At 37.1% G+C, this 16,496-nt stretch overlaps 2 long non-coding RNA genes across 2 annotated transcripts; both read right to left on the bottom strand.

Annotated features, from left to right (window-relative positions):
* Positions 1 to 1,957: 1,957 nt before the first annotated feature.
* On the bottom strand, positions 1,958 to 7,473 carry LOC115186721 (uncharacterized). Its single transcript, XR_003875856.1, has 3 exons — positions 7,428 to 7,473; positions 2,317 to 2,433; positions 1,958 to 2,013 (listed from the first exon to the last, which is right to left on the bottom strand). It is a non-coding gene; the product is annotated as an uncharacterized LOC115186721 (long non-coding RNA).
* Positions 7,474 to 7,599: 126 nt separating this feature from the next.
* On the bottom strand, positions 7,600 to 16,218 carry LOC115186569 (uncharacterized). The gene is made up of 3 exons (XR_003875783.1): positions 16,170 to 16,218; positions 12,018 to 12,122; positions 7,600 to 7,616 (listed from the first exon to the last, which is right to left on the bottom strand). It is a non-coding gene; the product is annotated as an uncharacterized LOC115186569 (long non-coding RNA).
* Positions 16,219 to 16,496: the final 278 nt, after the last annotated feature.

The following is a 16,496-nucleotide window of genomic DNA, read 5'->3' as shown; positions in this document are numbered from 1 at the left end:
GTACACCTTGTCCTGGTACAGCCCACATTCCTCTTTAAAGATCTGTGTGCACAATCCTGAGTACACAGAGCCTTCATTGACATCAATGCCAGCCTCTTTCAGGTCTTTTTTATAGAAAATCAGATTGCCCTTCACAAGCTGTTGAAAAGCCAGTTTTCCCAGTGACAGAATGCTCTCGTTATTCCAGTGTGGACCTGTCTCTTCTTTCCCAAGATACTTTTCATTCTTCTGTTTGGTATGAAACACCACAAGGTGTGTGTACATCTCAGTCAGAGTCTTGGGCATCTCTTCTGTCTTATGTTTCAGCATGTGTTCAAGGACTGTTGCAGAAATCCAACAGAAGACTGGAATGTGGCACATGATGTGGAGGCTCCTTGATGTCTTTATGTGTGAGATGATTCTGTTGGCCAGGTCCTCATCACTGAATCTCTTCCTGAAGTACTCCTCCTTCTGTGGGTCATTGAACCCTCGTACCTCTGTCACCTGGTCAACACACCCTGAAGGGATCTTATTGGCTGCTGCAGGTCGGGTAGTTATCCAGAGGAGAGCAGAGGGAAGCAGATTTCCCTTGATGAGATTTGTCAGCAGAACATCCACTGAGGTTGACTTTGTGACGTCACAACAGATCTTGTTCTTCTGGAAGTCTAGGGGCAGTCGGCACTCATCCAGACCATCAAAGATGAACACAACTTTGTACTTGTCGTAGTTGGAGATTCTTGATTGTTTGATTTCCATTGAGAAGTGATAGAGAAGTTCAATCAAAGTGTGTTTGTCCCCTTTCATCAAATTCAGCTCCCGAAAAGGGAGTGAAAACACAAATTGGACATCCTGATTTGCTTTTCCTTCAGCCCAGTCCAGAATGAACTTCTGCACAGAGACTGTTTTTCCAATGCCAGCGACTCCCTTTGTCAGTACAGTTCTGATACGTTTGTCTTGTCCAGTTAAGGGTTTGAAGATGTCGTTACATTTGATTGCAGTCTCTGGTCTTGCTTGTTTCCTGGTTGTTGTCTCAATCTGTCTCAGCTCATGTTCATTATTGACCTCTCCTGTTCCACCCTCTGTGATGTAGAGCTCTGTGTAGATCTTATTGAGAAGTGTTGGGTTTCCTTGTTTAGCGATCCCCTCAAATACACATTGAAACTTCTTCTTTAGATTAGATTTGAGTTCACTTTGGCAAATCACAGCAAGCTCATCTGAATCTAGAAATAACACAGAGGATATTAATATTATGTCTGTTTTAATGCCTACAGTATTGTAGGACTGTTATAAAGTTTAAAGTTTAAATTATAATAATTTCTTCTTTTAACTGATTGTATAAATGTTTTCATAATGCATTACAGACTGGTGTGACTGATTATATTATTATTGGTATTATTGATGGTATTATTAATGTTCTCTCTCTCTCTCTCTAAATTAATCAACACATCCCTGCTGCTACTTGATGAGGTCACTAGGTGTTGTGTTAAGGCTGCTACAATATCATTGAGTTACACAGCTACTTTAGCTGTACTTTAGCTACAGCTTTTAAATGTTATAAAACAGCATTCAACATGAGGCAGACAGATCTTACATTTCTCCAGTGTGTCAGCGAGCTCCTTCTGGTTCATTTTCCTCAGGACGTGCAGTGTGATCTTCAGAGCCCCCTCTCTGGCACTGCTCTCCTGTTTCTCATCTTCAGCATCCACCACTTCCTTATCCTGCTTCTGACTCTCAAAGCCTTCTGGGAGTTCAGGACTAAGAATCCTCTTGAACATCTTCAGCTTGTTCTTCACAAATGTCATAATTTTCTCTTCAAGCAACTAAAATATATCAAGTAAATAAGTTAAGCAAGAGAAGAAATGCTTTCTCATTAACACAATAATGAATAATTGACAGATCAACTTTACTTGAGGTAAACAAAAACAAATGTTCATAACAGGACCACATACACTGAATATGGAGTCCAGGTCTGTTTGATGACTCTGGGAAGACTGACCACTGAGAATCTCTGACTCTGATCTCTCCTGTTGGTTTCTGTGGACAAAACATGAGATTACATCTCCTCGTCCAGGGAGTGTACACACATACACACACACACACACACACACACACACACACACACACACACACACACACACACACACACACACACACACACACACACACACGGAGGGAACAATGTGTTTGTTTAATATTGTTTTAGGACTATATAAATGGACTAAAGGATTAGCCTATGGATTATGAAAACAACTAAAATAAATGGGAAAATGGGAGAGGAGAAATGACTAGAGACAGTGTTGTTTAACTCACTGACCATGACCCATGAGTTCTTCTTACCTTTGTTCAGTAGAAAAGTCTCCCTCTCTAAACTGTATAGGTTCAAACATAGACCGATCACTCTTCATGGACACACAGCTGGGTACAAGGGAGGCTGGTCTCTCCTGCTTGATTGGTCTTCAACACAACAGAGACAAACATTACATCTCTCATCTACTCTGATCTCAGATGGGAAACAAAAGAAGAGTTTCATTCCAAAAATTATGTATTAATTATTACATCTCTCACAGACACGGATTTGTTTAAAATCTATCACTTGATGGTTTCATTTCAGAGAGAGAAAAATCATGTTTTTTATGCAAAATGCTATATATCTCCCTCACTCTCAAATGTGACCGACCGGCTCAATTTGGTAATTAACTAAATAACTACATATATAGTGATTTTGGTTTATGTCAGTTTAATTGTTTGTTATGCTATAAGTGGTTATTTTATGGTTGTAAGTGATACAATTAACTAGTAATTCTGAGTAATTACTACTTTAGTAAGGAATAACACATTTTTCAGCACTACTGCAGTTGTTACATAATTCCAATAGATGGCAGCATGAGACCACAAATTATATTTCAGAATATTAGTTTTGTTCTCCCTGGATACACCACCACTCCCCACGCTACTTTCTGTCCCTTTACACACTGCTAACGCAAGAGGAAGGACTGAAAAAGCATTTAACAGATTACTGTAAAGTAATATTATTATGATTCAATGTTTAGTAATATAACGATGATTCATGTTTATTATTACCTGTTTTTATGCTCATGTTTTACACTTCATTAATATAACGATTATCAATAAGCCTGAACATTAATTCAGTCATCTCTGGTCTAGAAAAACGTATTTTCCCAGTACATTCATCAACCAGCATCCACCTGCTCTGCCTTCTCGCACATGAAGTCAACTCAGCCCCGCTAAACAGCTGGTGTCTTCACTTCACTCTCACTCGCCTTCTCAAGGGGCATGTTGAGGTAAATTTACTAACCGGGAGGGTTGAATTATGTCATTTATTGGTGGGCTGGAAGACGCGCTCTTGTCTTTTCTATTCCGAGGTTGTTTACTCCCAATATCAGATATTAAGATGATGTTTTACAATGTATGTATACTGAGGTTGTTTACTCCCAATATCAGATATTAACATGATTTTTTACAATGTATGTACTACTGATTATCTACCCGGGGTTCAATACCTCACTATTTTTACCTCACTATTTACACCTCACTATTCAATACCTCACTATTTACACCTCACTATTCAATACCTCACTATTCAATACCTCACTATTTACACCTCACTATTCAATACCTCACTATTTACACCTCACTATTTACACCTCACTATTCACACCTCACTATTCAATACCTCACTATTTTTACCTCACTATTCAATACCTCACTATTTACACCTCACTATTCAATACCTCACTATTCAATACCTCACTATTTACACCTCACTATTCAATACCTCACTATTCAATACCTCACTATTCAACACCTCACTATTTACACCTCACTATTCAATACCTCACTATTCAATACCTCACTATTCAATACCTCACTATTCAATACCTCACTATTCAATACCTCACTATTTACACCTCACTATTCAATACCTCACTATTCAATACCTCACTATTCAATACCTCACTATTCAATACCTCACTATTTACACCTCACTATTCAATACCTCACTATTCAATACCTCACTATTCAATACCTCACTATTCAATACCTCACTATTCAATACCTCACTATTCAATACCTCACTATTTACACCTCACTATTCAATACCTCACTATTCAATACCTCACTATTCAATACCTCACTATTTACACCTCACTATTCAATACCTCACTATTCAATACCTCACTATTCAATACCTCACTATTTACACCTCACTATTCAATACCTTACTATTCAATACCTCACTATTTACACCTCACTATTTACACCTCACTATTTACACCTCACTATTTACACCTCACTATTCAATACCTCACTATTTACACCTCACTATTCAACACCTCACTATTCAATACCTCACTATTTACACCTCACTATTCAACACCTCACTATTCAATACCTCACTATTTACACCTCACTATTCAATACCTCACTATTCAATACCTCACTATTCAATACCTCACTATTCAATACCTCACTATTCAATACCTCACTATTTTTACCTCACTATTTACTACCTCACTATTCAATACCTCACTATTTTTACCTCACTATTTACTACCTCACTATTCAATACCTCACTATTTACTACCTCACTATTCAATACCTCACTATTCAATACCTCACTATTCAATACCTCACTATTCAATACCTCACTATTCAATACCTCACTATTTACACCTCACTATTTACACCTCACTATTCAATACCTCACTATTCAATACCTCACTATTCAATACCTCACTATTCAATACCTCACTATTTACACCTCACTATCAATACCTCACTATTTACACCTCACTATTCAATACCTCACTATTCAATACCTCACTATTTACACCTCACTATTTACACCTCACTATTCAATACCTCACTATTCAATACCTCACTATTTTTACCTCACTATTCAATACCTCACTATTTTTGTTTCTCTCCCTAAAGCAACACAGCCCTAATACCAGATATATAACTAACTAAAGTAATGAGTGACCATTTCAGAAAATCATGGGACATATAGTCTGTGGTTGCATGCTATTTTATGTCAATCATATTGCTGCTTGTAGCCTATAACTGATGCTTCGTGGTCTTATGCTGCCATCTATTGGAAATATTTAGCAATTAAAAGTTATTAATTTACTTACAGACATTGGTGAGGCAGTTGAGAAATAAAGTGTATTTTTCTGGTTAATTCCTTAGATCAGTCTCAAACCTGCCCCATCTATCCCAAGCCAATTGCTGGACTTTCACATAGAGGTTACTAGGTCACCAAGTTCAAACCACATTTGAAAAATAAAACTAATGTGTCTTGTTTATCAAATGTTCTGCCTTGCAATAACAATGTAATAAAATAACAAAACAAAAACAGCAAAACATTTAGACAGGTTTTGATTAACAAAATAATCAAAATGCTATTTAGTACTATAATGGTATTTACTAACATATTATTACTAAAACCGTTTCTAAAAGAATTAGGGTTAAGGCTAAAATAGGTAATACGTAGGGTTAGATGCTGATGTAAAAAGGGCTTTATAAATACATTTGATTGATTGTTAGGTTTAGGGTTTTTAAGGCAAAAAACATTCTGGGTTTATAGCTCTCTTGCTCCTCCCTGTGGCCTTCTGTGGGTACTACACAACTCATTCATGACACCTGCTGGGCTCATAATCTGAGGTAGCAACTGTGTCAGATCTACAAATCAATGAGCTAGACCTATCCATTTGGTTTGCAAATCAGTGAACCTGCGCAGCATTCACTCAATCAGATGCCCACGACAAAAGATTTCGATGCATATCAAATTACCCAGCAGCCATTTAGAAACAACAAGTCATCAAAAAAAGTGTTATTTCTTAATTAAAAAAATGTCTTCTGGCTGTTTAAATCAGCCACATCTTGAAAAAGAGGGCAGGGACATTGTTTAGGTGGTATACCTTTTTCTGAAAACAAATATGGTTAACCATGACCAGAAAATGTTTAATGTTTTATTGGTATGCGCCACCCATCACTAGGACTGTGGGTCACCATAGCACCGAGTAGCCGTAGTAGTAAAAAGTTACCTGAGGTAAGCCTACATGTTTAAGGTGCAGTGGATTACATTAGTAATATTTACATTTTTATTTATTATGTAAAACAAACATGTTTTTTGTAACAATATTTTGGATCTGGGCCCATATTCTCAAAGTGTCTCAGAGTAGAAAATTGGTCGAATAAGTGCTGAGAATAAAGTCATTTTACACTTATGGGTATAAATTAAAGCTATGCATGAAGTCTCTAGTCCCACCTAGTCGGCAGATATTTAGGACACCTCGTGAGCTGCTGTACCACATGTAAATGCTTTGTAGTAGTTCAAATTAAAGTTTGATATTTCTATATGATCAATCCATAAATAATATAGACCTTCATGCAACAGTATGTCTTGTGCTTTTGACAATGACTTATGTATAATAATTATAACAAGTCGTACCATTTATGTTTGCATAGCATTTTGTCTTCATTTTGGAAGAAGAACTGATGCTTATTTCTGAAGATTAACTCAGGTTTTCACCCAGCGGCTAAGGAGTTGGACCTGTGGCAGGAGTTGGACCTGTGGCCTAAAGGTGGCTGGTTCAAATCCCAGGCCAGGCGAGGGAAAAAAAAAACGCCAGAAGTGAACTGATGACTGGAGGGCTGCTGGGTTCACATCCTCTAAACATTCACCTTCCGTTGATCAGAACTCTAGAGGTTCTTCTTCACTGAACCCAAATATATATATAACTTTTAATATATATATAACGTTTCCATATATTAACGAAGTGATAGAAGCCTTTTTGGTTCTATAAGGAACCTTCTTTATCTAAGAGTGTATAATAAACACGTTTTTCTTTTGATTATTTAATTATCTACATCATGTTATTTCAAGTTATCCCTTTGGAGCGCAACATCAGGTTGTTAAAAAATAATCCTAAATTGGGCGTGGCTACAAATTGGGCAAATTGAAGGCATCTCGGGCGTAATTTGTGTTCGATGAAAACGAACATTGTATGCAACGTTATGGGCAATATTATTGTCAAGGGACTTGATGCCTACTATGCTAAAGCTATTCAGAGTTGTTAAACGGGTGTGAAGAGTGTGTTGATATAACGGTAATATTGTCCAAATTCTTATTGTAACAACGATCAGAATTGGTAAAGAAAATATGCATTCCATTATATTAGGCAATAATTAAGAGTAGGCAAAGTGGTCGTGTCATGTCAAATTCTATCAAATGTCTTCCATTGCAACGAGTACAGTCAGGGTGTCGTGGAACCCCTGCAGTACCTCCACAGACCCCGGATTGAGAACCCCTGATTTAGCAGATGCTCTTATCCAGAGAGATTTATAGTAACTGCATTCATCTTTAGATAGCTATTTATTTAGGAAATAAACTTAATGAATTATTCATAAAATTCTCATCTTACCTCTTAGCTTTGGTGTCATGACCCCCAGAGAGATGCATTTTGGAGGCAGGGCCCCCCTCCTCTCTCTCCCCAGAGAGTCTCATTTTAGAGGCAGGGCCCCCCTCCTCTCTCTCCCCAGAGAGACTCATTTTAGAGGCAGGGCCCCCCTCCTCTCTCTCCCCAGAGAGACTCATTTTAGAGCACTGACCCCTAAACAGAGATCCAGCATGTTGGTTGTGGTTAACACAGTAACAACTAATTCTTGATTTTCAATTGTTCTCATTTATTCATTATCTCTTAGAAATAAAACATTTACTAACAGACATATCTAAACAGTCAGGTGATTTAAAGCAATCACATTAATATGTAGTTGTGACATTTAATCTCCATGGTAACTGTCAATAATAATAATAAGTCACTGTTTGTTAAGGTAGTTATAGACAGAACAACAACAATAATAATAATAATAATAATAATAATAATAATAAGTCTCTGTTTGCTAAGGTAGTTATAGACAGTACAGCAACACAAGGCCATGTCTCACACGTATTTGTATTCACTAACAGCAGGCTATTTATTGTCTTTCAATCTGTTCTTTTCTAAACGTATCTGAGAATGTAGACAGAAGGGCTAAAACGGACATGATTGATCCGAGGAGGAAATTGTTGAACCATTCAGAAAGGTTTTATGCATCAAGTAAGATATGTTAAATCATGTAAAGTAGGCTAGGTTATAATGTATAATAGCAGTTTGTTAGTGATATGCAGATCAAGGTCTATACCTCGGCTATAGCCTACATATCATAGATGACCAGCCTAAACCTGTTCAGATCAACATAATGTTATAGTCCTACCAGTAGCAGGACAGAGAATGTACTGTATATAACCTACATATCATAGATGACCAGTCTAAACCTGTTCAGATCAACATAATGTTATAGTCCTACCAGTAGCAGGACAGAGAATGTACTGTATATAACCTACATATCATAGATGACCAGTCTAAACCTGTTCAGATCAACATAATGTTATAGTCCTACCAGTAGCAGGACAGAGAATGTACTGTATATAACCTACATATCATAGATGACCAGTCTAAACCTGTTCAGATCAACATAATGTTATAGTCCTACCAGTAGCAGGACAGAGAATGTACTGTATATAACCTACATATCATAGATGACCAGTCTAAACCTGTTCAGATCAACATAATGTTATAGTCCAACCAGTAGCAGGACAGAGAATGTACTGTATATAACCTACATATCATAGATGACCAGTCTAAACCTGTTCAGATCAACATAATGTTATAGTCCTACCAGTAGCAGGACAGAGAATGTACTGTATATAACCTACATATCATAGATGACCAGTCTAAACCTGTTCAGATCAACATAATGTTATAGTCCTACCAGTAGCAGGACAGAGAATGTACTGTATATAACCTACATATCATAGATGACCAGTCTAAACCTGTTCAGATCAACATAATGTTATAGTCCTACCAGTAGCAGGACAGAGAATGTACTGTATATAACCTACATATCATAGATGACCGGTCTAAACCTGTTCAGATCAACATAATGTTATAGTCCTACCAGTAGCAGGACAGAGAATGTACTGTATATAACCTACATATCAAAGATGACCGGTCTAAACCTGTTCAGATCAACATAATGTTATAGTCCTACCAGTAGCAGGACAGAGAATGTACTGTATATAACCTACATATCATAGATGACCAGCCTAAACCTGTTCAGATCAACATAATGTTATAGTCCTACCAGTAGCAGGACAGAGAATGTACTGTATATAACCTACATATCATAGATGACCAGTCTAAACCTGTTCAGATCAACATAATGTTATAGTCCTACCAGTAGCAGGACAGAGAATGTACTGTATATAACCTACATATCATAGATGACCAGTCTAAACCTGTTCAGATCAACATAATGTTATAGTCCTACCAGTAGCAGGACAGAGAATGTACTGTATATAACCTACATATCATAGATGACCAGTCTAAACCTGTTCAGATCAACATAATGTTATAGTCCTACCAGTAGCAGGACAGAGAATGTACTGTATATAACCTACATATCATAGATGACCGGTCTAAACCTGTTCAGATCAACATAATGTTATAGTCCTACCAGTAGCAGGACAGAGAATGTACTGTATATAACCTACATATCAAAGATGACCGGTCTAAACCTGTTCAGATCAACATAATGTTATAGTCCTACCGGTAGCAGGACAGAGAATGTACTGTATATAACCTACATATCATAGATGACCAGCCTAAACCTGTTCAGATCAACATAATGTTATAGTCCTACCAGTAGCAGGACAGAGAATGTACTGTATATAACCTACATATCATAGATGACCAGTCTAAACCTGTTCAGATCAACATAATGTTATAGTCCTACCAGTAGCAGGACAGAGAATGTACTGTATATAACCTACATATCATAGATGACCAGTCTAAACCTGTTCAGATCAACATAATGTTATAGTCCTACCAGTAGCAGGACAGAGAATGTACTGTATATAACCTACATATCATAGATGACCAGTCTAAACCTGTTCAGATCAACATAATGTTATAGTCCTACCAGTAGCAGGACAGAGAATGTACTGTATATAACCTACATATCATAGATGACCAGTCTAAACCTGTTCAGATCAACATAATGTTATAGTCCTACCAGTAGCAGGACAGAGAATGTACTGTATATAACCTACATATCATAGATGACCAGTCTAAACCTGTTCAGATCAACATAATGTTATAGTCCTACCAGTAGCAGGACAGAGAATGTACTGTCATGACTGTCCTGATCAGGTCAGGGTACAGGAGACCACTACCCTACAGATTATCTCCCAAACCCCCAACAGAGGAGGAGAGATCTAGGGGTCTGAAGATGTGGGGGTTTTATGACACCTCACGCCCATAATAAACTTAGGCCACAGAGAAATTCCTTTGTCCTAACAATGGAGAACTGGCCTCAGAACATTAAACATGCAATAAAGGGACTTTGGAACAATGGTTTCCGTCAGCCACAATGGTGGTCATGACGAGAGGTGGAATATTAAAATGTATGTAACTTTTGTATTGTTTTTAAAGGTTAAGAGATGACGTTATTATGAAAACATTGTACCTTTAAGAGTTTTCCCAGTATATGCCTGATGTTTATACATTGTACGTTGTGTAGAAAATATCCAAAAAAAACAGAAAGTTTTGGTAAAGATGAAATGTGAAGTTAGTGTCTAAAAATGGATTTTAGTCAAAATCTAGGCCTTGCCCCTTTACTTGGTCCGCCCAGAGAATTGCCCTAAAGGCGGTTACACCCACTTCTGACCCGAGGGTATAAGACAGGAGAGTGAAGAATTAACATATGAGACTAATTGACCCCAAGCTGCAGCGAAGGTCTAACAAAGTCGACGAACCCCAAAACGAAACACAAGGTTGAAGACAAAGAAATCTTTTTCTACACGAGCTACGGACGAGTAGCTGTGTCTAAGCGGGTGAATTCAAGCCGAACCACCCAGCCTCCACTCTCCATTGAATCGTGGTATCGACACCGTTCGGGCCGAAGCTGTGAGCTCTGAGCTACAGAGCTGTCTGTCCTCAGAAGACCCCTTTCAGATCAAGGGTGAGGGATCAGACCACTTAGCCAAGAAGGACACTGACATCGTGAGGACAACCAGAGTGTTGCGCCGGAGAACTGCGTCATTTAGAAGCCTAAACGACCCACGCGGAGCTTCCCACCTGAGACCTCCAACATGTAATTACATCATTATATTCTGACCCATAAGAGCGGCAGTTCGGGGCAAGGCTAATTTTAAATAAGCATGGCTGACAAATGAACCCAAATGTATATTTCTCTCGTGTACTTCCTTTATTTCTCTCTCTTTAAAATCCCCATTTTGGGTAACAAGCGCCATAGTGTGTTGGCCCGTTATACTAAGTCCTAATCAATAGCTAGACTGTGTTTTGTTTATGTGTATTTTTATCATCATTTTAGCTTGCTAGTAAATAAATAATCAACTAAGATTGGTGTGGTAAATTCAGTGGTAAAGCCCGGGTCCGTGCAGATTCCCGGATTATGCGACGTTCAGATTATGAGACTGTAGAGGAAATTGATTAATTTAGCGACTGTTGTAATCGATATTCTGACATCCTTTGAGTTAATTTGGGAAATAGAAACTCAATCAAAACAATGTTCCCATGGTGCCCCAGGTTAATGAGTTAAATATTGCTTGATTCATTGCTTAATTCATTTAATCACGCAATTATAAACCGTTAATCATTCGATGAGCAACAGTCGTCACATTAACTAATACAACGTCACGACAGTACTGTATATAACCTACATATCATAGATGACCAGTCTAAACCTGTTCAGATCAGTTCACAGAGACCATCAGGTTTGTCGGCATGATAAGTGATCATAGCCTTATAATAGTTTGTAGGTAGTCTAGACCAACAGTACGAGAGTCTGCCCGTCTTTCCTACATACCAACACATTTATTCAATGTTACCGAGAAATATGTGCCACAGTTTCAACAGCCATTTTTGTAACTGCGTAGACAACACACTTACTTTCCCGTTCATATGAGGAAATCACAAAACCTCTGACAGTCACTGGTGCAGCCGCCTGTTTTCTTGCAGATGAAGCAGCTTTCACAGGCAACTCATTCAACCAGCCTAAACAACAGTAAATACAAGATGTCAAATGGTCAAAAAGTGAATCTCAATAGAGCCATATACATTAGAGAGGGGTATATTGCTGCAGATGTTGGATCTTAATTTGAGCCAGTTTGCTACACCAGGAAAATAATCCTGCAGAAACAGGACATTTGAATTATTGTGTGGATTATAATTAATGAACAGTTTTAAAATGGAAAAGTGGAATTTATCATCTTCAGAAACCTTTTCTAAAGTTTAATTACACTCAAATACACTACAAGTTTAGTTTTTCTGCAACAGGGTGATCAAATTAAGATCCTACATCTGTACAGAGTTTATGTCTTTATCTGAAAAGGGCAGTTTGAGTTATTAGCAATAACATTGCAACTGTCAGCTGATGTAAACCTCTGTGATTGGATGTTATAGACCACCATATATATCCCCATGTACAATTATGTGTACAGATGTAGGATCTTAATTTGATCACCCCCCACTGCAGAATAACTTTCCAGCAATGCAGGAAATGTAAAACTTGTAGTGTATTAGAGGTTTAAATAGGCTTCTGAAGTTTGTAATTTCCACTTAGAAATTTCAGACTTGAGTTTTCCTTACGAAAAATGTAGTAACCCCTACAAAAATTGACCACGTCCAGTCAGCTCCATTTTGTATGATTAAACTGACACCAAACTGTCTCAGTAGTAGTAGACTGTTAGGAGTGTTTTACTGTCATTCACTATACTAACTTTACACCAACCTGTCTCAGTAGTAGTAGACTGTTAGGAGGGTTTTACTGTCATTCACTATACTAACATTACACCAACCTGTCTCAGTAGTAGTAGACTGTTAGGAGGGTTTTACTGTCCTTCACTATACTAACATTACACCAACCTGTCTCAGTAGTAGTAGACTGTTAGGAGTGTTTTACTGTCATTCACTATACTAACATTACACCAACCTGTCTCAGTAGTAGTAGACTGTTAGGAGGGTTTTACTGTCCTTCACTATACTAACATTACACCAACCTGTCTCAGTAGTAGTAGACTGTTAGGAGTGTTTTACTGTCCTTCACTATACTAACATTACACCAACCTGTCTCAGTAGTAGTAGACTGTTAGGAGTGTTTTACTGTCATTCACTATACTAACATTACACCAACCTGTCTCAGTAGTAGTAGACTGTTAGGAGGGTTTTACTGTCATTCACTATACTAACATTACACCAACCTGTCTCAGTAGTAGTAGACTGTTAGGAGGGTTTTACTGTCATTCACTATACTAACATTACATCAACCTGTCTCAGTAGTAGTAGACTGTTAGGAGTGTTTTACTGTCCTTCACTATACTAACATTACACCAACCTGTCTCAGTAGTAGTAGACTGTTAGGAGGGTTTTACTGTCATTCACTATACTAACATTACACCAACCTGTCTCAGTAGTAGTAGACTGTTAGGAGGGTTTTACTGTCATTCACTATACTAACATTACATCAACCTGTCTCAGTAGTAGTAGACTGTTAGGAGGGTTTTACTGTCATTCACTATACTAACATTACACCAACCTGTCTCAGTAGTAGTAGTAGACTGTTAGGAGGGTTTTACTGTCATTCACTATACTAACATTACACCAACCTGTCTCAGTAGTAGTAGACTGTTAGGAGGGTTTTACTGTCCTTCACTATACTAACATTACACCAACCTGTCTCAGTAGTAGTAGACTGTTAGGAGGGTTTTACTGTCATTCACTATACTAACTTTACACCAACCTGTCTCAGTAGTAGTAGACTGTTAGGAGGGTTTTACTGTCATTCACTATACTAACATTACACCAACCTGTCTCAGTAGTAGTAGACTGTTAGGAGTGTTTTACTGTCATTCACTATACTAACATTACACCAACCTGTCTCAGTAGTAGTAGACTGTTAGGAGGGTTTTACTGTCCTTCACTATACTAACATTACACCAACCTGTCTCAGTAGTAGTAGACTGTTAGGAGTGTTTTACTGTCATTCACTATACTAACATTACATTTAATTTCTCTACACACTTTACAATAATCCCTGGCAGGATTCTCACCTTGAAACTTAATTTGCGATTTTTTTCTGTTCTGTTCTGTATATTCTGATGGGTGAGGCCTGAGCTGGAATGTGAAGCTAACTGAAGCTGTCTAGCTTTAGAAAACCAGTATATCAAGCCTGTATCATAGTATACCCCTCAGGCTACGTTCAGGTTTCAGCAAGAGGCAGGTATCAACATGCCGAGTCGTAGGCTACAACCTGGGTTGTATTCATAAGTTTACTCCACAGCCAACAGTTTTAAGATGTTAAATAAAACATAAACCGTTTACTCTAAACGCTGTACAATGTGACCTAAACGGTTTCTGTTGCCAAACGTTTTGCTACGGTCGGCACTAATGAATACACACAAACTGTTTTGAGGAAGTGTAAGTTGTTGTTAGTCTCTCGAACAATATTTATTAGTCTCTCTTTCACACAACATACCTTCCTGAGTGAAAAGAGTTAACTGTAGATTATAAAGAGAACATGTTTGTTTGTTGCTTGTTGTTTTTTAAGCCTGTTTTGAGAAGACAAGTGTATAGACCTATGATAGGGTACACTCTTAGAATAAAGGGTTCCAAACGGGTCCTCCGGCCGTCCCCATAGGAGAACGCTTTTGGGTTCCAGGTAGAACCCTTCTGGCTTCCATGTAGAACCCTCTGTGGAAAGGGTTCTTCACGGAACCCAGAAGTGTTCTACCTAGTACCAAAAAGGGTTCTACAAAGGGTTCTCCTATGGGGACAGCCAAAGAACCCTTTTAGATTGTAGATAGTGTAGGAGCGATCAACCTGGGGCACACAGATGGGCACAGAACGAATTCACCCCACGCATCTAATTTATATCAAAAACATTTTAAGGAGAGTAGGACTATTATAACACTGTCCACCAAAAATATCATCAAATATATGAATACACATAACAATATCATCAACTATATTAATACACATAACAATATCACCAACTATATTAATACACACAACAATATCATCAACTATATGAATACACACAACAATATCATCAACTATATTAATACACACGACAATATCACCAACTATATTAATACACACAACAATATCATCAACTATATGAATACATATAACAATATCATCAACTATATGAATACACATAACAATATCATCAACTATATTAATACACACAACAATATCACCAACTATATGAATACACACGACAATATCATCAACTATACGAATACACATAACAATATAATTAACTATATTAGTACACATAACAATATCACCAACTATATTAATACACATAACAATATCACCAACTATATGAATACACATAACAACATCATCAACTATATGAATACATATAACAATATCATAAACTATATGAATACACATAACAATATAATTAACTATATTAGTACACATAACAATATCATCAACTATATGAATATACATAACAATATCATAAACTATATGAATACACATAACAATATCATCAACTATATTAATACACATAACAATATCATCAACTATATGAATACACATAACAATATCATCAACTATATTAATACACATAACAATATCATCAACTATATTAATACACATAACAATATAATCATCTATATGAATACACATAACAATATCATCAACTATATGAATACACATAACAATATCATCAACTATATGAATACACACAACAATATCATCAACTATATGAATACACACAACAATATCATCAACTGTATAAATACACATAACAATATCATCAACTATATGAATACACACAACAATATCATCAACTGTATAAATACACATAACAATATCACCAACTATATGAATACACAACAATATCATCAACTATATTAATACACACAACAATATCATCAACTATATGAATACACACAACAATACCATCAACTGTATAAATACACATAACAATATCACCAACTATATGAATACACATAACAATATCATCAACTATATTAATACACACAACAATACCATCAACTATATTAATACACATAACAATCGTCGTCTTACCTTTTATCTCTCAATAAGAGTCTGAATGATCATTAGGTCTTCGAAAGATACTTTCGTTTCTACTCACTTACATATCAGGTTGTGCCTGTTCTCTCTCCCTGTTCCCTCTCTCTTAACAGCTCCAACAAGTGTCTGGAAGTCTATTGGAGGGATGTGACACCATTCTTCCACAAGAAATTCCATAATTTGGTGTTTTGTTGATGGTAAGTTTTCAATTGTGTTGAGACTCTGACCTGTCCAATGAGCCACATTGATTAAAGAATCCTACAGTTCCAAAACACCCTCTCACTCTCTCTCTCTCACACACACACACACACACACACACAC

Source organism: Salmo trutta, unplaced genomic scaffold, assembly GCF_901001165.1.
Source record: "Salmo trutta unplaced genomic scaffold, fSalTru1.1, whole genome shotgun sequence".
Lineage (NCBI taxonomy): Eukaryota > Metazoa > Chordata > Actinopteri > Salmoniformes > Salmonidae > Salmo > Salmo trutta.
Note: the sequence above shows the minus strand (reverse complement) of the source record. Positions and strands in the feature narration are given on the sequence as shown.